Source organism: Erithacus rubecula, assembly GCF_903797595.1.
Source record: "Erithacus rubecula genome assembly, chromosome: 25".
NCBI classification, from domain to species: Eukaryota; Metazoa; Chordata; class Aves; order Passeriformes; family Muscicapidae; genus Erithacus; species Erithacus rubecula.
Genome location: NC_136677.1, coordinates 131,913 through 155,040, shown reverse-complemented (window position 1 = coordinate 155,040; position 23,128 = coordinate 131,913). Strand labels below are relative to the sequence as shown.

The window sequence follows — 23,128 nt, the reverse complement described above, 5'->3', positions numbered from 1 at the left end:
AGTTTCTTTTGACTGCAGTGGATGAACAGTCTTGGTCTGCTGGAGATGTGATAGTTAATAAGGAAAGGTGATCCTGTTTAAAACTGGGCACTTCTGATTCTGTCTGGTCCATCTAGATAATGACACAGGCTGCCTAGGCAGCTGCAGAAGTGGAAAAGGTAGTGCAGGCTCCTTGCAGTGGCCTGCTGCTGGTGGCTGCCCTGCTCAGACTCCAGTGGACATGAAATACCCATTCTTCCCCAGCTGACTGCAGAGTTGGGTGCAGACCTGGGGTCTCTCTCAGGTTTTTTTCTCTTTTCCCTGAGCAATGGCTTTGTAGTACCACCCAAACAGAAGTGGGATTGCAAAGCAGTCCAAGGGAGATGAGACACATGAGGGACTTGTAAATCTATGGGACAGAATCTGTGCTAGTGTCTGAGCAGAAGAAAAGGACACTTTGGCCAGGAGTCTGCATAGGGATGGGAAGAACTGAGAACAGCGCAGGAAGAGACGAAAAGAGGTTTTTAACCCTGAGTCTACCTCAGCAGTAGCAACATAGCCTATTCCATCTTCTTGCTGGACCACTGTCTTTCTGTGGGAGAATACTGGATGAATCTGTGTGCCAGGTCTGTGGATTTATGCTGGACTGCAACCAGCTCCCTGCTCCATAGCTATGTGGAACAGCAAAACAGAGAGCCGCTCCAAGAACAGGCGTTTCACAGCCTCAGACTGGTTTCCTTCAGCAAATTTGTCTGGACTTTTCTATCTCTAGGGCCTCTGCTGAGGATCTTCTGGAGTGATCCACTGGGGAAATACTTTGCAAAGAGGCAGCCCCAGCTAAATGTGAGTCACATAATTAATTCCAGTACTGCTAATTGGACCTAATTAATCATATTTGTAAGTATAATGAGGGCCTTGCCCACAGGGGTCTTGTGAAGGTCTGATCTTAGGGCTCGTGTTCTGGAGAGTCAGTGAGAACAAATAAGTCCCAGAGCCTTGGACATAGCTTATGACCAGCTTCCATCTACTTCATACGTCCTTGTTGGCAAAACATGACAGGACAAGGCCAGTCCTTCTGACCTGTATTCTCTGCATCCCACAGAGGTAGGATGTGTCAGGAACTTCTGGGTGGTCAGTCCCAATTCTTCCCAGGGAAGGCTGGAGTCACTGTCACAGATGGCTCCTTCTTGGTCCTTAACTAGTTTGGGAGACTTTTCTGTTTTGTATGTTATATATAAGTTGTGTGGTTCAAAGGAAAACCTCTTGCAAGGGAAGAACAGTTAACAGCCAAGTCTGGGCTGAAGCTTGCAAAGGTGCTGCTGGATCTCCTGGGATGAGCTGCTGCAGTGGTGGTGGCTTTGGCAGAGGGAGGCTTTGAGGAGCTCCAAGGAATCTGTTTCACCATCTCTTCCGCTATCTTGTCTCTCCTAGCATAGGCATAATTATAGAGGAGGGAAGGGGAGACTGGGAGTCATCATCAAGTGCAGGGAGGGTAGCTAGCCTTGCAGACATTAATTAAATGTAGAGGCTCTGAAACCAGCAGGCTCTGTTGAACCAGCAGTGGCTGGTCCTCTTGATGACCTTTCCCAGTCTTGCTTTGCCACTTTCATGTGTGCAGGCTGGGAGAGATGTGAAGGGCTGTGATGTAGAAAGCCCAGAAGGTTGCAGGGAATGAGGAGGAAGAGAGAGGCAGCCAGAGGACCCAGAGCACAGATGGTTCCATGTGTCCCCTATGTACCACGCCTGGCTGGAGGGAAGGAGCTGCCTGTCTGCCTCTGGCAATGAGCTGTCATGCCAAATAGTGGTGGTTGGGCACCGTTTATAACCCACTGCCCCTGTGCACGCTGTCTGTAGAGACATGAGCCCAGTGCAGCTACTGGGAAGGAGGAAAGTGTGAAAATACGTAACTGTTTGCTGATGAGACAGTTGGGAGTTCACCAAAGAGGCAGGGAAATGTATGATCTCAGCACTTCCCCGAAGGAGTACATCTCCCTTGGGTGGCTACTGTAAGCAAACGATGCTCGATGCGAAGGGGTTACCAGTGCCTGCCCACTCGTGCAGACTGCGGCCCTCCGAGGTAAAACCCAGAACATCCACCGCTGCCCCCTTCGTCTGCCTCGGCCTCGGGTGTTTTCCCCAGGCACTTCTGCAAACGGGCAAAGCCACCCTGTGCCAGCGCCAAAGAGGCACCTGCAAAGACTGATGTTGCGTCCTTCCAACTGTGGATGGAAACAGCCGGCGCTTCTCTCTCCGTCTCTCCACCCCTCCCTCTCCGTCCCTCCCTCCCTCGGCACTCGTGCCTCTTCGCCGGGCCTCGCTGCAGCACCGTCTTGGGGAGCGGGAGGGCTCCGCCGCATCCCCCTCATCAGGCCCGGGGAACGGCGGTGTCCGGGGTTTCACCGCCACCCCTCCTGCCTGCCCGTGGCGAGCTGAGCGCCGCTGCTGGCGGTGCCGGGGCTCGGCGCGGAGGGGCCGGGGCCGCGCTCGCTGTCCCGCCCCAACGGGAGCTCATCCCCGCCCCGGCAGGGGGCGCTGACACCCCCGCCCTTGTCCCCCATCCGCTCCCCGCCGTTCCCGCCTTCACTCCCGGGGCAGGCCTGCTCCTCGGCCGGCTTCGGTGCTGCGGATGTGAGCGGAGGGGCGAGGCTAGTGTTAATTTTCAACCGAGGTCGCTGCTTCCTGTCAGTGGAGCTGCACTGCTTATCCCCACATCACCTTGAGCTCTGCAACCCTGGGGATGCTGCCAAGTGGTTCCTGCCTCCAGCCCCACTGCTGGGCGGTTGGTGCGCTTCAGGCAGGAAGGTGACACGTCCTGGTTAGGATGCTAGTGGCATCGCCTGGGAACGGGAGGGTTGCCTCCACAGCCTGGCCTGCGCGTGCACTGTGCGGCTCCCGTCCGTGGAGTCTGTTGTTCAGGGCAGGAGGATGGTTAATGCCTGGAAAACTTATTGCTGAAGACAATAACATGCTGCCCTTCTCAAGGGCTGGAGCTAGTCCTTGTGCCTTGTGCATAGAATTACAAAATATCCTGAGTTGGAAGTGACCCACAATCATGATCGAGGTCCAGCTCCGCACGGGCTCTGAAGGATGCGGCAAAGAGGGAGTCAGGTCTGGGACCGCCCCGGCACGGTGATGCTCGAGAGCAGGACACGCAGGGTGTCGGCCTGAGCAGAACGGGTGCCTCGCGTGCCGGTGTTTCGAATGATAAAGGGCAGAAGGATGCTCAGCAGGAGCAGCCCCCGTGCTTTCACGGGGAGTGGGATGCAATTCTGCCGGTCCTGGCGGTGCCGAGACCCGTGTGCCATAGCGTACGTGTCTGTGAGACTCGTGGGTGCGCGACACCTCGATGGTCATTCGCGGGGCGCCGGCCTCTCGCCGCGGGAGGCCCGAAACCGGCGGCAGTGCCGACCCCGGTCCCCAGCGGCGGTGCCGGTCGCGCACGGTGCTGCTGAGCGGCCGGCGGGGCGCCCGCGACCAGGAAGCGGTTAATCGGCGCGCGGGGCTTTTATTTTGACAGGGCAGCGCCTGGCTCCGGCTCGGAGGAAAGTGAATGATCCTGTTTCTCCAAATGATTATTCAGGCTCCGGCGGAGAAAGGAGCACTCGGCCCGCAGCGCCTCGCCCTCGCCACGGCGCCCCCGCCCGCGCCCGGGCCGCCGCGCCCGCCGGCTCCGCTCCCCGCCGCCCGCGCCCGGCCGCCCGCCGCAGCGCGGGGAAGCCGTCCGCGGCTCGGGGCCGGGCGGGCAGCCGGGGCTCGCCGCGGCCGGACGCCCACCCCCGCCGGCGGGCGCGGGCTGGAGCCGCCGGCTCGGTCGGCGGAAGGAGCGGCGCGGCGGGGCGGGGGGTGCCGCTGGCAGCGGCCCCGACCCCGCGCCCTGCGGCGGGCGGCCGAGCCATGAGCGCGGCCCGCGCCGCCGGCCCCGCGCCGCTGGCCGGCCCCCAGGAGCCCGCGGAGCCCCGCCGCGCCGCCCCGGCGGGCTCTACCGGCCTACCCTGAGCCGCTCCGCCGTCGCCGCCGAGGTGAGTGCCCCGCCAGGCCCGGGCAGCCGCCGTCCCATTGTTACGCCCCGGGGGGGAGCCGGGACTCCGCGCCGCCCCCGCGCCGACCCCTTGCCCGCGCAGCCGGGCCCGCCTCGAGGCTGTCATCCGGCCGGAGGGGCGGCCGGGAGCCGCCGTCCGAGCCCGAGAGTCCGGGCTAGCCGCCGTGCCGCCGCTCCCGAGGGCGGTGATAACTTGCCGGGAGGACGGCGCCGGCCTCGGCTCGGCCTACCCGCCGAGCTGGGGATGAGCTGTCAGTGCCGCCGCTTGCCTTGAACATTGTCCCTGGGCCGCGGGACCCTTCCCGTTTTTCGCTCTCACATCCCTCGGACCGCTCTTCCCAGGTTCTTGTCATCCATCGCTGCCGCGGCCGCAGGCGATTCCTCGAGGACGAAAGTGCCTCGACTGGGGCTTTTCTCTGGGTGCAAAGAACTTACTGAGGTTGCGTCTGGTTTTACCGGAGCTGGTCTGGATTTTGCAAGACGTTAACATTATGGTGCTGTTAAAGCCCCAGGGAGGATGGGAACTCGCCACGTTTCACATGGGGTTTAAACAAACACGCCTGTCAGGGCCTATCCTAACTGTCAGGGGGGACCTCTACCCTCTCTACTTGATAGACTTCGGTTCCTTGTTGAGATAAATCAGGCATGTGGTCAGCTTGGAAGAAAAATGAGAGAAACACCACATGTACATATGTACTTTACTTGCACAGAAAGGAATCGATGTAACGAAACCTCTCCTGCATTGTATTAGGGACATATCTTTAGCAGGTGGTGAACTTGTTCCAGCCCTGCTCTGCTAGCAACCACTTGCTGGAATAGAAATGCGAGAACGATGCATATCTGAGCACATAAGTAATTCTGCATGACAGGGCAGGCTGTTGTGTTGTGTGTGGCAGCGTCTGCACGCCTCGGGGGCAGCTCTGTTTGACAGGGTGTCGGGCTGCAGACGCTTGTGTCCTGGCTCGGCCAGGCAAAGGGCGGCAGAGGGCTGCAGACGGCATGGCGAAGGACAACCATGCACCTCTGGCTGCGGAGTGATGCTACAGGAGCCTTAGCTGCGTACTCTCGACCTGCAGGGTCTGTTCTGAGAATGTGGCTACCACTCATTACCCTGCCGAAATGCAGTTTCATGCCAGGCGTGCAGTAATGACATGCAGCTCCTTCCATCCATCAGTCACATCAGACACAGGGGTTGTTTGTGTGCCTTGCTTTGCTACTGTGGTGGCAGGAGGGATAAGAACAGTGAGTCACTGAGGAAGTGATTTCCCCAAGGTCACTTGGCAAGGCTGTATTGGTGCTGAATCAAGACCTCCTTTGACTCTGGTGCCTGTGATAACGATGCCTGCCACCACACGTGGGTATGTAATACACACCCAAGGCTGGTACTGCTGCAAAAATGGCCAGTGCTGCCTGATTCTCCTTGGTGGGAAGATGAGAGTACCAGTGTGCTGTCTCTACAACAGCTGTCTGCTCCATTGGGACTTTTTCCAGAGCACACATAACCTAAGTGCTGAAGAACCTTTTTGTTTGTTTTTAATGTGTGTGTGTTGCCATTTTAGCTGATCCGATGGTGGGTTTGGTTGCTCCTTAGCACCCTGACCAGCATCTTCATTACCTAGAAAATCCATTTCATGGTATTTTCTGCCATGCAGTGTTGTAGGTATTACTGTGTCTCCTTCCCCATGAAAGTCCATTTCTTCTTTCCAGATGTCTGCCACTGGAAATAAGTAAACAGGCAGCAGCTAAAGGAAAGCCTACTTAGAAACTAGAAACCATGTTTGCTGTTTAGTTGAAGAAAGTAAAATAGTTGTGTTTTGTACTTTTAAGCTCTTTTACATCTCACTGTGTTGCTGTTAGTAGGTGACTCCCTGGCCATTGTGACAGAGGGGACAGACAGCTTCATGAAGCAACTGGGCCATCACAAAACTGGACATAGCAAGCTCACTGGGCTTTGCTGCTCCAGGGCAGCTGCCAAGGATGTGCTGGAGTTGCACTTTAGTTCCAGGCTGACTCCAGCCCACGAGCTGTGGACTTTGCTCATACTGGCCTGGAGTTTCTGAGGTCTAAGCTCAATTCAATCTTAGACTTTTCTATCAAGTTGTCAACCCAGCTGGCATCATGTCCTCCATACTTGCTGTTTTGGGGAGAAAAAATCTCTCCCCTGCTGTTTGCTCCTGCTGAATGCTGTGAGTGCTTTCCCTTCTGTCAGCGCTTGCTGTGTGGAGAGATGTGGGAAGGAGGGGCAGCTGGAGATGAGGCTCTTGGTTCCCTTTATGGGGAACATCAGCCAGTGGCTGGTTCTTACTGCTGTAGAGATGTTGCTCTTTGTTACTCTTCAGCTGGTTTCAGGGTCCCAGGATGGGCCCTGGGATTGTTTTCTGTCTCTTTCAGCCCCATCTCTTGTCAGTACAGTGTCCAGTTCAGAACTAGCGTCAGAACAGCACTGGCTTCTTCTCCCTGTTTCAGGTGATTGCATTAGGCTTTGCTGCTGCTAGGAGGGAGAGTTCTTAGTGGTCAAAGCACTCGAGGATGTGTCTGTGTTCCTCGGATGTCCGGATGTGCTGCTGTAATGGGTTTTATTCTGCTCAGGTCTAGTCAGATCCTGGAGATGGCATAGGCTGGCTTTCAGCACTTAATTCCTTAGGGCTACATCCAGTTTTAAATACCGTGCCGGACCCATTTCTCAAGTTGGTCTCTTCTGGGAGAATAAGTCCCCTGTGGAAAAGCCCAAGTTTGCTATTCCTATATGGGAATGCATCAGCAGTCTGTTCCGCCTGTTCCTGAGCTTCTGTTACTACCTCCTCCCACAGATGTCTGCTGTCCCCCAACAGCCTTTGCCTGGCAGAAGCCCTGAGCTTGCTCTGAAAATGTCATTTTCCTCATGCTGTTTCTCTTTTGGCTGAGACCCAGCATTGTGCCAGTGGCTGGGGGATGGCATGGGGGGTAGGAGAGAGGGCACATAGGAGACTTGTGCTGTATTTGACTACTTTTGGCATTTTTAACGGGAAATGCGGTATGTAGATGCATGAGTATATAATATAATGCATGGTAGAGGTGTCATAGTGATATGATGTACAGATGCAGCAATATTTTGTGTTATTTAAGCTGTATCAGCGAGGAAGATTGCCAGCATGGCTTTTCTGGAAAATCAGAATCTAGTGCAGGTCAGGACTTGGTGTCAGCTCTCCTTTCCTCCCAGGAGGATGTTGACTGGCAAATTCATTTTCTGGTGATCTCATGTGTGGTCCTGTGTTTCCAGAGAGTAGTGGGAGCTGTGGATTCTGACTTTATGTAGTTGATCTCCATGAGATTTAATTACCCTATGAGGTTTCTCATAGAGCTGAAGTTGGGGAAAGATACACCCGTCTTGAAGCAAGGGGCCTAGGAAGTGTTTCGGCTGCTTTGCTTCTCAGTTGTGCATCTTCAGCAGCTCTGTGTGGTGCAGATTGTGAGGATGGCGACAGTAATACTTCTCAGTCCTTTTCGACTTCTGCTTTGAAGTCGTGTGCTGATTTCCAGTAGGCCAGTCCTTGCTGCTTTGGTCTGGCTTCTTCACTCACTGCCTCTGGCAGCCCTGAGTGGAAGGTACCCAGGAACTGTTACTGGAGATTGGTGGGCATGGTTTCTGTTGCTGTATTTTGCACTTTGTCAGCCTCTCTTGGGGAGGCAGCACCAGCTAAACTACATGGCATGGATGAGAGGCACCCTTCCTTCTTCTGTGGTGCCTGTTGTAGGTCATCTGCTTAGCACCAGACCCTTCCTGGGAACAGGGAACTGGTTTTGTTTTCTTTCTACCTAATCTTCTCTGAAACTCAGAGGTGGAGAGGATGAGGGATTTTGTTCTAATTGAGTCCGGTTCACGATGGCAGGTTCATACCTGGCAGGAGGTAGTGTAGGGGAAGCAGTTAGTGTCACTGGCACTCGCTTCTGCTATGAGAGGAAGCCGTTCTATGGAGAGGCAGCTTGTCAGGAGTCTTGCTCGCTCCCATCCTTGGCCAGCAGATCAGCACTTGCTGGTCCCCAGAGCAGCCTGGGCCATAGCTTGGCAGGAAGATGGAGCATGGGTTGTCTTGGCCTGGCTATCTGAAACCTGTACCAAGCCTTGGAAATGGCTGTGCTGCTGTTGGGCATCCTGGTGGGCTCCAAGTCCTGCTTGCTTGGGCCTGGATCTGATGCTGCTGCCCCTCTTCCTAGGTGTGGGATGGGCCATCTAAGGCAAATATGACTCTGAAATAAACAGGGTTGCCTTGATGCCAGCTACAATCCTGCACTGGAGAAACCAGTGAGAGGACAATGGGCTGCAGGGCCCCGAAGAGAGAAATGGGAACCTGTTCTGCTCTTACTGAGCGTGTGTCTATGCTAGGCACAGTCAGTGCAATGAATCCTGCTTCCCACTTGCTCAGCTCTTCATGAAGAGGTGGTCTGGTTCTTTGACAGCTGCTGGTGTTTGGGCACAGGTGGCTTCCCTGTATCCCGGTATCCTTGCTGGATTGGCAGGTGGGTGCATTGGGTAGTGGTTCCCACCCCCTTTTCCACTGCCTGTGATGGGAGGGTAATGCCTTTACCTGGCATCATCCTGCTGCATCTTTCTGGGCAGCTTTAGGCAGAGGAACATGCAAGCTATGCCCAGGCATCTTTGGGAAACAGGACTTGCCCAATGCAGGCAGATGGTCTGGCAGCTTCAGCTGGAGCCACTAGAGAAAACAGCATTTTGATGCTGGGGTTTTTTTTCCCCCAAAGAGTTTGGAGCTATGTTTGGGTGTTGGATTTTTCAGATGCAAGTCAGGATGCCTGGAATCCCAGCTGGGGGATAATGGGGGGCCTCTTCTGATGCTGGGGTAATAGCCTCAAGATGGCTTTAGGACTGCGCTATGCGCCGTGCCCAGAGGTGGGGTGTGACCCTGTTTGGTGATGAGCGCTGCTGGAGAAAAGTCCTGGGCCAGAAGCCAGGTTTGTGATCCATGCCAGATAGGGCGAGACTTGGAAAGCAAAGCAGAGCTCCTCCTGAGTGAGAGATGGACTGAAATACTGAACAAAACCACAGAGTGCTCCTTGTTCCTGCCTATGCCTACTTGTCGTCTTTCTTCCCAAAGTATGTGGGAGGCCACAGGATGGATCTGCTACAGAGCAGGAGGGCTGTGCTCCTCAGGCACGTCTGCATCATTGTGTCTCTTCAGGGTGCTGGTTGGGTTAGTTTTTTTCTGTTTTATTTTGTCGTGGGCTTTTTTCCTTTTTAACCCTGACTGTGATATTGCTGGATCTTCCCCATCCTTGCTGCTACTGGTTTAACAGCCACCTCCTTGCAAGGTGTGCTGTCCAGAGCAATGCTGTGTTCAGTTGCACTGTTCTTTCTGTCACAGGTCAGCTGAGCAGCTTTCCTTTTCCTTTCTCAGCTCCTACTCCTGAAGCCTAGAAGAGGAATAGACCAGGGTATGGTTTGTGTAGAAAATGCTCTGTGGCTGTTTACAGACTCTATGCTTCTCAAAATGTAAGCACAGGAAATGCCAGGCTCTGTTGGGGTTTCTGTGAGCAGTGTGGCTCCTGCATGCTGGATGTCTTGAAGCCTTTGGCCACAGCAATCTTCTGCCCTGTCACAGGACTGAAGAGGTTTCGAGCACTCTGCAGAAGCAAGGGCTTGCACTTTTTTGATGTCCAAAGTAGAGGCTGGCAGGAAAAGTGAAAGGAAGTGACTTAACCAAAGACAGGAAGGGAATATGTGGCAGAGCTAGGGACAGAAGCCAGGATTCCCAGTTCCTGCTCATCATTCCTACTATGTTGACTCTCTGGATCTCAGCCTCCTGTTCAAGGCATAAGCAGGGTTTTCTATTCCTCTGAGAAGATGGAGGTCAGGAGCTCATCTCTTGAAGTATCTCTTCAATGCCCTGTGCATCTTCGAGTTTTCCAGCAAGATTTGCCTAGCTGAAGTTAGAAAGCTAGACTCGTGTGGTTACAGCAGAGTTGCAAACTGCGTCCTTGGCTACCAAGTGGAGCTTCTGGTGCTCCCAGGAGCACAGTGGTCCTTGTCCAGTGTTCAACTTGCAGAGAAATGCTGCTCTCAAAGAATGCTGTGCCTTTGCTTGGAGGGCCATACCAAACTTTCTCTTAAGGGTTTATGTTAGGAGTCCTGTTTCTCTTTGGTTGCAGTGTATTCCCTGCTGAAGTCTGCTTCATGAGCAGTCTTCCTTGACTTGCCACCCAAGGCATGGTACCTCTCTGATCATGTCTGCATCAGTTACCTGGTTCTGCAGGCAGGGACTCTGAAGCATTCTTCCTAATAGAAAGCAAAATCTTAATATATTCTTTGGGAGAAAGATCCTGCTAAATAGCTGTGTATCAATGAATAGCTGTACTCTCCTACACACGGGCAGGGGCTCCAGCAGTGGGTACAATGGCTGTTGCTTTGTTCTGTTGCCGTGTTGGGCTTCAGGCCTCAGGAGTGGCTGCAGCTGGGAAAGGATGCTGGCTTATTAAAAAGTGGCTTATAAAAGGCAAGGGTACCGACAACCCACACTGTAGGTCTCCCTGATCAGGGTGGGGAGGAACTGGATGGGGAGCTCTGAAGGATAGTAACTGAGCAGAAGGTCTGCATCTCTGGTCAACTCTTCTCAACATCAAGCTGGCCAAGGCTGTGGAAACCCCTGCAGTACTGGAGCTTTCACCACTTCCTTGGCAGTATTTATTCCAGCACTGATCTGTAGCAGAGGATTGGGCCAGACAGGGCCTGAACGGAGCAGGTCTGGCCACAGGCGAGCCTCAAGCGTGGCAGTTAGGCTGGGCTGAAAGCTGCCTGTGTCCTGCCTCTGTGCAGCCTTGTTTGAACTTTCCTCTGACAAGGAGCAAAAGGAATTGGGGAGACCTAGGGCTAGCCCAAGCAAGTTTCCTCTGCTCTCTCGGCCCCCAGATGCAGTGGGGGAGTGGGGGCAATGACAGCAGCTCCAGACTGTCCTCCCAGAGCAGAGCAGTTTGGGGGGGCTTTGGCCATGACATCTTTTGAGCAAATGTTTCTTTCCCTCTGGTGTTCCATGCCTCTTGGGCAGGGAGGGGGAAGTGAAACTGTGGTTCAGACCAAGTCCTCTGGATGGCAAGAAAATTGCTGAGTAGCTGGTTTCCAGGTTGCCAAGGTTCTAGCCAGGGCCCGGTGCGGCTGCCAGAAGCAACAGGCTTGGAATTTCCTCTGCCTGGTGCCAGCTCCACTTGGGCTGGCCGCAGCACCTCTGCTGGGGCTGCAGCTCTGCTTGAGTCTGCAGTTGGGGCGCTCCCAGAGCAGGGGTTACACTGGAGCTGAAGCTGTCCCCCTCATTCTCACAGCCTGGTTTCTATTTTCCAGGGCCCAAGATGTTTTGAATTACGCAGCCTGCGCCTCCCGCGGGGCTCCTTGAGCAGCTGCCTAACGAGCTGAGCTCCTGACAAACTTTGCTCTGGCTTTAGCTATGCTTGGAAAATTTTACAGCCTTTTCAGAAAAAGGAAATGCCAGGAAAGGCCTGTCTCTTCTTACTTTTATGAGGGGGTCCCAGTTAAGAGAGAGTGAGATGAGTTTGGAAAAGAAGACAGGAAGGATTTTGTAGATGGTAGTATATCCACTTTCTAGTGATCAGGATTGAGTGGACTCACTGCATCTTCCTGTAGTGGGCACAGTGGGGGCGAGACCTGCAAGGCACTTGGCAGATGCACCATGCACAGGAAGCAATGACTCCTTCACTGCAGGGTGGTGGTGGTCTGTGTCTCTCCTCCAGCTGCCAGCATAGCCACTGGCTGTTTAATCTTTGCTAATTATGCTTTTTCTGAATGGCGATGGTTTTATTTCCATTGTGGTCGCAGGCCACGTGGACACGCTGCGTGTCGGTGCCCAAGGCTTGGGGGAAGGATTGCCATCAGGTGCTGTGCTGGTGGTTGTCTTACCAGGGGATAGCAGGGTGCCCAGGCTGGGTGTTGTGGGCATAGGGAAAAGAATGCAGGTGCTGCCAGCATAATGTTTGACTCAAGAGGGATAGTCTTGTGTAGTTTCCCTATTTGGATGAAAAACCATATTACAGAAGGAGAAGCTGGGACCCAAAATAAATGGTGACTTACCAGCCTTTCCTTTGTAAAGTGGCGCTGAGAAGGGAGCAAGGATCCCTCTGTTTTGGATAATCTCCCCTTTGGTGAGGTGCTGCAAGCCTACCCTTGCATTTGTCTGATTTCCTTCAGGCCATCCACCAGTGATATCATGGATCTCCCAACAAGTCCTTCTGACTGGAGAGGCACTAAGGGTACAGGCTGGTCCTTGTCATCCTCCTTGCATGTCCTCCCAGTGTCCCAGATCCCTTTGCAATGGCAAAAACGCATCTATGCACACTGGGATGAGGGTTTTGCTTGGAGCTGTAAAAATGCAGCAGCCTCAGGAATTGTGAAATCTCCAGTGGGAGGGATGGAGATTTCTGTGTGATCCATAGGCATCAGCTGCTGCCAGTCGTTGTGGATGAGCATCAGACATGGGCAGTGATGGCTCTGGTTGGAAGGAGCCTCACACTGATCCTGCTTTGAGGGCATTGCCTGTTACACTTGTCAGGAGTGTGTCTCTGGATAGCTATTTGATTTGGCAGCCTGTGCAGGCCTGGTAGCCCTAAGAGTGGGATGTGGGCACCAGAATTGTGCCCTACTCTCCCTTTTTTCAGTGCTTTACCCATCCCCTGTTTTCTGCTGTTTTGGGCAGGAGAGAAAGCACCTCCTCATGGCTGTGTCCCCTCCTCCACCTGAGAAATAAGTGATATATTCCCTTTCCTTTCTTGGGACTGATGTGCAGAAGATGAGATTACATTTGACAGCAGAGGCCAAGCACCTTCACTCTGCTGCTGGGAATTATGAGAGTGGCCCTCCTGTTGGCTTCTCACAGTGATGGGCTTCTCTATCCCAGCTCGTTCTCAGAATTCAAAATGTGTGGGAAGTTGCTGGGGAGACTATTGAAACAATAGTTAAATACTATGTTGTTACTTGTTTGTGTGATGCCATCTGCATATATATGGTTTAGAATGGCTGAAGTGGATGGCTTTGGACTCTTTAATTGGTTTCCTGATTTTCAGTGGGGAATCCTGTTTCATGTAAACTTGACACTAGGAAGGAAAAGACCAAGCCCTGCTTGTCCTCTTTGCCGTTAGAACAGTACAAACCAAAGGAAGTACAGATAAGTGCAGGGGCATGGCTGTGCTTCATCTGTGGCACCTCTCCTTCCAAAGCATTGCCACAGGTCAGAGGTTCAGTAATGATCTGCCTAGACTGCTCATCTCCATTGGAGAATTCAATGTGAGTTTTTGCTCCTCATTCTCTTAAAAGAAAAAAATAAAAAGAAAGAAAAAGAAATCAAAGCAAATAAAAGCCTTTCCAAAACCCAAACCTGTTTTGGCTCTTTAAATGTCAGTTTCATGAGTTAAAATTTTAAATGTCTTGTTGATAAGAGTTACTTTGCCTAAAGCAGAGCTTCTGCAAAGAAGTGTCCAGCCATTTCCAAGTATTTTGATATAATTTTAGCCCTGATGTGTTATTTTAATGAGAAGAATGATTTTTCCGCCTCCTTCTGTGGTCAGGACCTTACCTGCAAGCAATTGCTTCTCACCCCTTGTGATTTCAGAATATTTGGAGACTCAGCTACTGAGTGGCAAATGTTTATCGTTTAGTTTATTATGCTTTTTAATCAAAAGTGATTTCACAAAATCCTAGTCTGATTAAAATGTATTCTTTATATTAGTAGGGTTTAGTCTTCCTTTTTTTCCACCGTAGTTTAAGGGCCCCAGGCATTTTTCTGATGCTGTTGCAATAATAGGCGCCATTGGTAAGTCCTTTCTACAGAATTCCCAGTAGCAGCCTAGGAGATGCCCGTGAAGGTCCACAGTGGGTTTAACACCAGTGAAGCAAGCTGGCCACCTTGGGATTTCTGTTTCTGAGGCCAGTGCTGGCAGTGCCATTTTCTGAGCTCTTTCACTGGGAAGGGACGATGTTGACATTGCTCAGGGCTGCTGATTCCTGTCTGGGTGATGACATTTGTATTCATCTCACTGCAGCCAGATGGAGAAGTTAATTGCTTTGCCCAGCCTCTGGTTGAAACAAGACTGCAGAAGAGGGTAGCTGTGGCTGGTGGTTAGTTAGTTGGAAGGGGAAAAAGAAGAGGTAGGCATATCCAAGAGTAATGCCGTGCTTTGGCATTGTTCTCCCTCCAAGACCTGGTCCTGAGTACGTTGGGTGGCTGCTCTTTGCTGTTTCTGTCTGTGGGTGGTCCAATGGCTGGGGCTGTGGTGGCTGTTTGCCGTGTTTTTGGAAAAGCTACTCGGAGTATGCAAAGACTTGCATCAGTTTCTTTCTTGGAAACTGATAGGAGAATCCTAGTTGCAAAGAGTCCGGGAAGTCAGGGTTCTACTTCTCTTGCCCCTTCCATGCTTCCCCACTGGGTGCAGATATTGCTGGACTCAGGCTGTGTGCAAGTGGCTCGGCTTGGGGTGACAGCCCAGCAGTGCTTCTGCCAGACAGGACGTGCTGATGGTCAGGGAGGGGGTGAGGCAGAGCTGGGACCTGGCTCCAGGACATGTTCCATGCAGGTTGTCTTTGCACACCAGGTATGTGTCTCTAGGGTCCTCCCTGCTCTGGTGAGCCATGGCTGATGGCTGACCCTGGGCTTGGAAAGGAGGAGGGGTGTGGGGGAGTTGGGATTGTAGCATTGAAACAATGAGGAATCTGTGCACTGCCCTTGGCCACCAGACCACTCTAATGCCTTATCTGATTTGCATACAGTTAATTTTTTTTTTTTTTAATTTTTTTAAATATTTTTAAAATTTTATTTCAAGTGGACCCAAGTGCCAGACTGCATGTTAGTGTGCTGTAGGAAGAACCCAGGAACTGCTTGATTTGATCTGAATGAGCCTGTGGTTGATATAGCTTAATGAGCCAAAAATATTCCTCTGGGTGAAGTCAGTTACTCTCAGTCTGAAACAGGCAAATGCTAATTTTTTGGGGGGTCTTCAGGTCCCTTTGAACAGTCTGGGCAGCGACTGAGTGAGAGTCTTGTAGTCAGTGGTGATGGTCAGGATCCTCTCTGATAGCAGGGTGGTTGGTCTGGGAGCTGCCACTGCCCACGGGAGTCCCAGTGCCAAGGGATCAATTCTCTAAGATGCTGCTTCCCATCATTGTATGACTTGTCAGACCCAGTGCTTCTTGGTGGCCACATCTCAGGTTCAAGACAGAACCCCTGCGAGAGGGGTAGTTGCAAGGCAGCTTCTGGTTGTAGAGCTCCTCTGGTCAGCCCCACTGCTGTGGTATGGGGAGAAAGCCAACCTCCCCTGGCCAGAGGCAGGAAATGAGAACCACGTGGGCTGACTTGGAGCTTCACCGACAGCTCATGCTTGCAACAAAAGCAGCATGGCCGGGATTGGGCTCACTGGCTGACTGCCACGGCGCTGGTGGCCTTGTTCAGTGTCCTCCATTTGCAAAGGGGAGGGGGGCAAAGGGGTGTCCCCTTTTGGCTCCAGTGCTCAAGGGGAGGCTGCGGCCAGAACTGATCTCTCTTCCTCTTCCTGCTGTGCATCCACCCTTAGGCTCCTGTCTGGGCTATCGCCGTGAGTGCCCAGCTGTTGCATATGCCAGGAGTAAAGGCGGCTCATGGGCTGTGGCACCCTGCCTTCGCCCAGGGCCCCGTAGACAGACTTGGCCCAAGCACAATAGCTGTGCTGGGGTTTGCAGCTGCCACTGCTTCCAGGACAAGAAGGGTCCTGCAGTTTTCATGACAGGGATTTTTCCTCCTGCGTTTGAGGTCTCTCAGCGGTCATCCTGAAGTCTTTCTCTAACCCCAACTAAGGTGCCAGTACTCCCACTTCCCATTGGTGAAGCAGTGATTATCGGAGGGAAAAGCAACATAAGCTTTCTCGGTGGACCCTGTCGTGTTTGTCCTATTCCATTCCAGCGCAGCAGCAGTGGCACCAGCCGCTGCCTTCCTCCCCTCACTGGGCTGGAGCGCTGCAGGCTCTCGGCAAATGCTGTCTGCGGACATCTGCTGCCTCCTCCCCCACTGCCTCCTGGCAAGCAGCAGCAGCTTCCCAGCAAACAGCCTGCTCTTTGCATCACCCCCCGCACATCCGACCAGAGCTCCCTTCTGCTCTTACAGACACCTCTGCAGGACCTTGAAATGGTGGTTTCCCCGCTGCTGGCTTGGCTCCAAGGAGCCTTCTGCTTCACGAGACCATAACTGAAAAAAATCAGGGTGCCTGATGGAAGAGAAGGGCTTATTAAAGGTGATGCTTACCAGGTTCTGGCTTACGATTCAAACGGGCAGCCCTCTCTTAGGCAGGGCTCCAGCCAGCGCCTGAGGCCTGAGGCAGGCATGGAGTCTGGGGCAAAAAGCTTGGAGCTGTTTGACTGGGGCAGATGTGGCTAGGTCAGCTGTGAACTGCAGCCCTGGTGCCAGAGCTGGATGCTTTGGGCCAGTGTCTGGCTTGAGTATGTCACATGCAGCAATGGAAGGCAAAGTTGCAGGTATTCACGCAGCCCCTTTCAGGACACAGGAGCTTGTATTTCTTTCTGCTCTGGCCAAGTAGTGGGGCCAAAGGGCTATGGGTTTCTTTCTCCTGAGAGTAACCTCTTGGCTTGATAGTCTTCTGCCATCTTGTCAGTAGGAAGCACCTGGCAAAGTGGCATTTTTGTGGGTTCAGTCTCTCGGTGCTGCTACTGCAGGTTCCTGTCTGCGGGTATTAGCGTTTGGCACCAGAAGGTGTGGCAATAACCTGAGAGATCTTTACCCCAAGCCCACGCAATCTCCTAAGTCACAGTTGCCAAGATGCTCTGGCTGCATCTTGTATGCTTCTAGCCTGGGGACTTCTCTGAAGAGCAGAGGAGCTGGGAGGAATGGAGCAGAAGGATTTAATGAAGTGGGCATGAGAAGCATAGCAAACTCCTTTCTCTCGAAACCAGTGAAGCAGTAGCTGGGAGCATGAAGGCAATGCCTGTCTGTGATCTCAGGGCATGCCCAGAAGGAGGGCTGAGGTATGTGGATTAGTCAGAAGGGATGGTAGAGGATGAAAGAGGATTCTGCAGACTGTAAAGGCAGTTTTGGAAGAAGGAGCTGGAGGGATTGCAGGTGGGACATGAAAACAGGAGCTTGGAAAGATGAGATAAACAAAGCGAGTAGGGAAATTTGCCGTTCTGTACCTGGATCAGAAAGATGTGAGCACAATTTGAACTGATTTAGACAAAAAGGCATAACTATGTGTTTGGAGGGAGAAGGGATTATCATCTTCATGTGACCATCATTGCAGTGGAGGAATGCAGAGACACAGCCAGTGCCTCCAGGTTCCCTGGCAGCTTGGAGCAGGCTTGCTGTTGTGTGGAGAAGTATTGCTTGGCACACAGTTGGCAGTAGGTTCTGGCCCCCCGTTTGGTTAGTAAGACTGTGGACCATGATTGCACCTGGTGTCAGAAGAAGTGGTAGTGGGAGAGCTGTGTGGACGCCACATAAATGCTGCTGAAGGAGTCTGCAAAATCATTTGAATGCCTGTGATGGATGTGGCGTAGAGATGGGAGTGGGACAGAGTGCCTGACAGTGAGCAGTGAGGCCAGGGGCTGCATGGCAGGCAGGGCTGAGGTGCCCCTGTCAGCACACTGCTGGGTGCTGATGTGTGGCAGCTGGGCCCGATGCTGCTGCACAGAAGGACAGAGCCAGGAGCAGATCCAGCACCAGAGCCAAGTGGAGTGCTTGGCTGTGCTGTCTGCCGGGGCAGTACCTGCCGGCCCCTTCTCCTCGTTGGTGTGGTGCTGAGCACAAAGGAGATGGAGCAAGGGAAGGATGAGGCGTGTGTTTGACAGGGAGATGAGAGATGCCACTGAGAAACAGAACTGAGCTTCTTCTTTTTGTGCTGTCAAATACTCAGTGGGATGGGGGCAGAGGGGCTGGGTTGCAGGCTAGAAACACTCAGAAACACATCCCTGAGAGGGGAAGCTGAAATGCTCCAGGAAGCCATGCTCTTGCCTGCCGAGGTGATCCAGAGCTGCTGCAACTCAGGGGTGACACAGCAAAGCCATCTAGACCTGTCCCAGAGCCTAGGAGGAGACAGCTAAGGAGGTTAGAGGGCTCTGGCAGGCAGCCTTTAAAGCCCCCACAGGAGAGCAGGGGTGTCAGCAGCAGCTGGAGGCAAGGATGGGTGGATTCTGGTGTTTACCCAATGCTGAGGAGAAGCAGAAATGCCATGTGGAGGCCAATTGTTGCCTCCCCCAGGAGATCAGTGAGGGAGTGCTGGGGAGGGCAGCTGGGCATGATATTATCCTGAGAGGAAAGCACTCATAATTGGAGGCACAGGGAGCACCAGGGCCCAGGAGATTGCTGGGGAGGACATCCTTCCTTAGAGCAGGGAAGGAATGCCGAGAGTCCAGCAGGACTCTGGCCACGGGAGCACTCGGTCCTGTGGGTGCCTTGGTTAGTGCCTCTGGTTGTGTCTTTGTGCCCAAAAGCTTTCCATGAGCAGTGGCATGGCAGGTGCAGGTGTATGGACTGCAGGGACTGGTGCTGGGCTCAAGGAGAGCGGTACCTGGCTCTTGTCCCTTCTCTGGTGATGCTGGTTGCATTCCCATGAGTTACCATTCCCTCTGTGCCAAGGCTGGTGCAAGACTTTACCTGAAGTGCTTGGCTGTCGTTCCTGGGCTCTTGTTTTCCTCTGCACAGACTCCAACTCCTGGATTGGACCTGCAAGCCGGATTCTGTTGCTAGTGGGTCAGGAGCAGCCTGAGCCAGCATACAGGGAGCTGATCACAGGCCCTGGGCAACACCACAGCACCAGCTGGCCCTTTTGGGAGGCTAGTGGCCTCCCTTAGCCCGGACCCGTGCGGAGTGGCCCCAGTGCAGCAGCTGTCATCTCTGCGCTGAAGGGATAGAGCCAGGAGAGGGGGAAGGGAAGTATCACCCCACAAAGGGTTAATAGTAGCTCCAGACTGCTGCTGAAAGCCCGGGCCCTGCTGCAGGAGTGGTGTTGAGCAGCCTGCTCCAGTTGGCGTCTGTCCCAGAATGCTTTGGAAAAGCACTGGCCTCTGACCCCCAGTACAAACTGAGCCCAGCACGTGGGAGGGAGAAATTACTCCCAGACCTTCAGGCTCCAGGGTTTACAAGCTGCCTGCAATAAAGCAGCCATTTTTTCCAACAGTTATTAAATCTCCCCTTTTAGCTCACTGCAAACCTCTCTCTCTGTCCTTCCCCTACCCTGTCCCTACCCCCACACTGTGCTTCTCCTGCTCAAGCCCAAAACACCCCTGTAAGGTGAGGCATGCCTTTCTGGGGATGGCTGAAGGCTGGGGAGAGCTCCAGCCACTGATTCCTGAACAGTGCCCCTCATTCTGCAGTGGTGGGTCCCATCCAGCTTGGCTGCTGAGTGTCTGCCTGCTTGCTGCATGAGCCAGTGCAGGCAGCAGCAATCCCTGGGGAAATCCTGCACCTGCTTCCCCCACCTGCAGGGTGCACAGCCCCCACGGGGTCAGTGAGCCTCTGCTAATGGACCACATTTCATTATTGTCTTGTTGTCCATGCTGGAGACTGGGAACCAAAGAGCAAAGGTTTTCTTCTTAGCCTTGCTGATGGCTGGGGCAGCTATGGACTGAGCCTTGGTTTTTCTTTGCCTCAGTTCTGCTGTCTTGGAATGGGAATAAGAGCAGGGTTTGTACTTACCTGTCGTCAGCTCCTTAGGTAACCTATTCTGTCTGCACACCCTGCGGTGAGTGGCGGATTAATTGCCAGGGAGGCTGTCCAGTTTCTATGGGAGATCACTGCGTGGGAGGCTCATGAGGCTTCCTTCACCAGCGAGTGTTTGTAATGACTGCTGCAGCTGGAAAGTCCCAAGAACTGCTTATTCACATAGGATTTCATGACCATCTAGTTGTGTGGAAGTGCCGAGTTGGCATGGAGCAGTGAGCACTGACTGTCTGCTGTTGCACTGAACATGCCAGTGTGTTGAGTTGCTGCAAAGGGTGTGGGGAACACGTGTTTTTGTTTGTACAGTACTTTGGGAACAGAACACTCTTACAAGTGGCTACCATGTCATGGGCACTGTGGGATCCAGGTAAATAAAATGGGAGCTGGTATTTCAAAATAACCTCTTCCATGCTCCTCCCACCTCCTGTGTACATTCCTCTGGAAAGGAGCAGGCTGAGTTGTGGAGGTGCCACAGAATGCAGCCGGAGCTCATAGCCCAAGAGCAGCTGCAGCAGCAGGCAGCTCTATTCCCAGCAGCTGTAGGACACATTGAATGGAGCAGGTCACCTTAATGCCACCCATCAGGCACCTGCCCACCTGCACGGGTACCCAGGCTGCAGTCCCAGCCCTTGAGATGCCTGAAGGACATGAGCTCTGAGGGCAGCCCTCGAGCCTTAGGTTTTCACTGCACTTCTTTCTCAGACCCAGTGGTTTGCCAGGAGCAAAGTGCCATAGAAGGTGTCTCACACTGCACTGGCACTGGCAGACCTGTACTGTGCCTTGCTCTGTGCTGCACCCCTGGGCACAGTGAGGCAGGGAAGCCATTTTCCTAAACATGTCCAGGGCTGGTCTAGGATTTACTCGACATACAAGAAAAAAGCACATTCATCTGAACCCCCTTCTCTCTCTGAGGCTTGGTTTTGTTTTTAAATCTACATGGCAAGCGACCAAACTGGCTGAGTCAGTCAGCTGGCTGGCCACCAGAAGTAAAAATGCAATTTTGTCCCCTCCCTTGTTCCACCCCCCTTCCCCCTGGATTTTTTTCTACTTCACTTAGCGATAGTTTCATGTATTTACAACAAACCTCTTTCTGCCTGCTTCTCTCTTGGGGCTGGGACAAGTGGAAGCTGGTTTTTATTTTCAGAATCAGTCTAGGGAGAGAAGTTGCAGGAGAGCAGCCTGGCTTTGCCTTCTAGCTTCTGCTCACAGTGATGCTGCCTGGGAGGAGAGGGAGCTCTCTGCTGTATTCAGGCCTTTGCAAGCTGATGGCAGCATCTGCTGTTGTACAAGCAGTTATGTAGAGGGGTGAAGTGCCTTGCCCAAGGCCATGCAGGCCAGGCCTAGGAGGATGGGAACTGAGAGTTAGGTCTCCTTTGGACAGCGACCCCCAGAAGCTGTGCTGGCCATAAGCTGGCTTTCACGGGGCAGGAAGCCGTGTGAGATTCCTGAGTATTTTCCTGGCTTCTGTAGGGATGGTCTGGTTGAAATATGCCCTGAAGTTGTCTCTTCCACTGGGATTATGGGAGCCAACTCCTGTGTGAATAGCCAACATCTTGTGGAGGGGCGAGACGTTCTTTTGTCGGGGTGTTGGACGGCTCTGGTGGCAGTCTGCAGGGGCAGCTGGCCAGGTTTCAAGCACCTCGTGCTGTTGGGTTGCTCACAATGTGTCTTGTATCCTGAGAACAGGAGCACAAGGGGTGGCTTTCTTGCTGTGGCCCGTGGTTTGGCCATCAACATCTTTAATTCCTAGGCATCCAAATTCTGTAGCCCCATCTGTGGGCAGCCTTGTGACCCATTCTCAGGGTGCAGAAGAGATGCTGCAGGGGCTGAAGCAGGTGCAATCTGATACTCAGTCTGCTCCTTCCCTCCTTCCTTGTGGCAAGTCTTAAGTTCCAGCCTGAGCTGTGTGACAGATTGGGACAAGTCATGGGATCTCAATGTGTGTCCCAGCTTGCAGTGGATCACTGGGTGCTGGAGCCTGTGGCACACCACAGAAGTAAAACTTAGCTGTAAATAAAGGAGGCTCCTCCACCGAGAAGTTTTCAGATGCAAATTGTCCAGTTGGCTTAAGAGACAGCTTTTCTTAATTTCTATAATAATTTTTGTTATTTCAAATGCATCCAGTGCAGCAAATTCTCCAGTCTGACTTGCTTCTGTATACTTCAGCAAGGTGGCTGCATGAGAGTGAGCAGCTGGCTGCCTGCTGTGAGCCACGGAGTAGCTGAGGGTACTCACATTGGTCTGAACTAGTTTGCCACTTTCTCTGTCATATATCACAACTTAAATCACGGGACGTGCTTGCAGGGCAGCAAAAGTGGGGAAGGGGAAAAACTGATTTACTGTTTTTTATATTAGCAAGGATGTGATGGGCTAAGAAATGTTAAAAGGCTAAATAAATCCTTCACAATATTTTGCTCTGTTGAAATGAAAGGAGCTGAAAGATGGACAAAGAGGGTTAAGAACACAGTGGAGAAATGTACACACAAGTTGCTGGTAAGGCTGAGCTTCTTTGCCACATGTCACATGGGGAATGCCAACATGAGGGGAATGATAGCTCTGTTATTCCCCAAGACATATGTGTCTGCACATGTAATTGTGCCCCCATCTCTTCTCTGATGGCTGGTGGCCGTTCTGATGGTCTGCTGTACGGTGAAGCTGGAAGTCGCTGTGGAAGTGCTGCAGTGGGCAGACATCTGTAGTTCATACTGGAATTATGGCAGCAACTCAGAAGATGTGAGGACCTGGTGTTAGCAGAGATTTCTGGGACTGGAAATTAGTAGAGGGTAATGGATGCTGAACACTTGCTAAGTGGTAAGGGGAGCTTTGAGGTCAGGAGGATGCTGGGGATGTATCTCCTGTCTAGTGCCTAGTCCTCAGTCTGTCATCACTCCTCTTTCCATGCCCGTCTCTTAAGAGCTTATGCCCATGGGCTTGACGAGGTGTGGGAAGAGGAGAGCTCTGTAGCAATACCTGAGTGTCTCTCTGGTGGAATCACTGTGTCTGACAGAGCCACGCTTTTTCCTTAAACTGATTGTGGTCATTCACTCAGTGACCATCCAAGAAAGAAGAGAGGAGGAACAGTTTGGAAAATAATATAGTGGCCTGCAGTTTGCTGAGGCTTGTGGCCAGCTACCGAAGTGGATACCATTGTTTTCCACCAAACATGGAGCACACTGGGGACCAGTAGAGGAACTTTTTGTGTGCAGTGCTTTTAGTAATTATCTCTGTTAGCGGATGTCTACTTGATCCTGGTACTTAACCTGTGTGCTTTTGGTTTTGTCAGAGAGAAGAAAACAAGACTTGTCAGTTCAGTTTTGTCATAGTTGGTATCATTTTTCAGACCTTGCCTGATTGGATTGCAAACTTGTGGGAATCTTGAAATCCCATTGCTCTTTCTGACAGATAGGGGAAAATAATCCTG

General features: G+C 52.7%; 1 protein-coding gene and 1 long non-coding RNA gene across 2 annotated transcripts in view; one reads left to right on the top strand and one right to left on the bottom strand.

The window, feature by feature from the left end:
* The first annotated feature begins 3,222 nt into the window (after positions 1 to 3,222).
* BCL9L (BCL9 like) overlaps positions 3,223 to 23,128 on the top strand; it is a 48,312-nt gene continuing 28,406 nt past the window's right edge. Inside the window, exon 1 of the mRNA XM_079326737.1 lies at positions 3,223 to 3,998. The gene's annotated coding sequence lies outside the window, so the exon portion shown is untranslated. The remainder of the gene's footprint in view (positions 3,999 to 23,128) is intronic.
* Positions 16,556 to 20,200, bottom strand: LOC306812293. The gene is made up of 3 exons (XR_013776839.1): positions 19,684 to 20,200; positions 18,643 to 18,711; positions 16,556 to 16,871 (listed from the first exon to the last, which is right to left on the bottom strand). It is a non-coding gene; the product is annotated as an uncharacterized lncRNA (long non-coding RNA).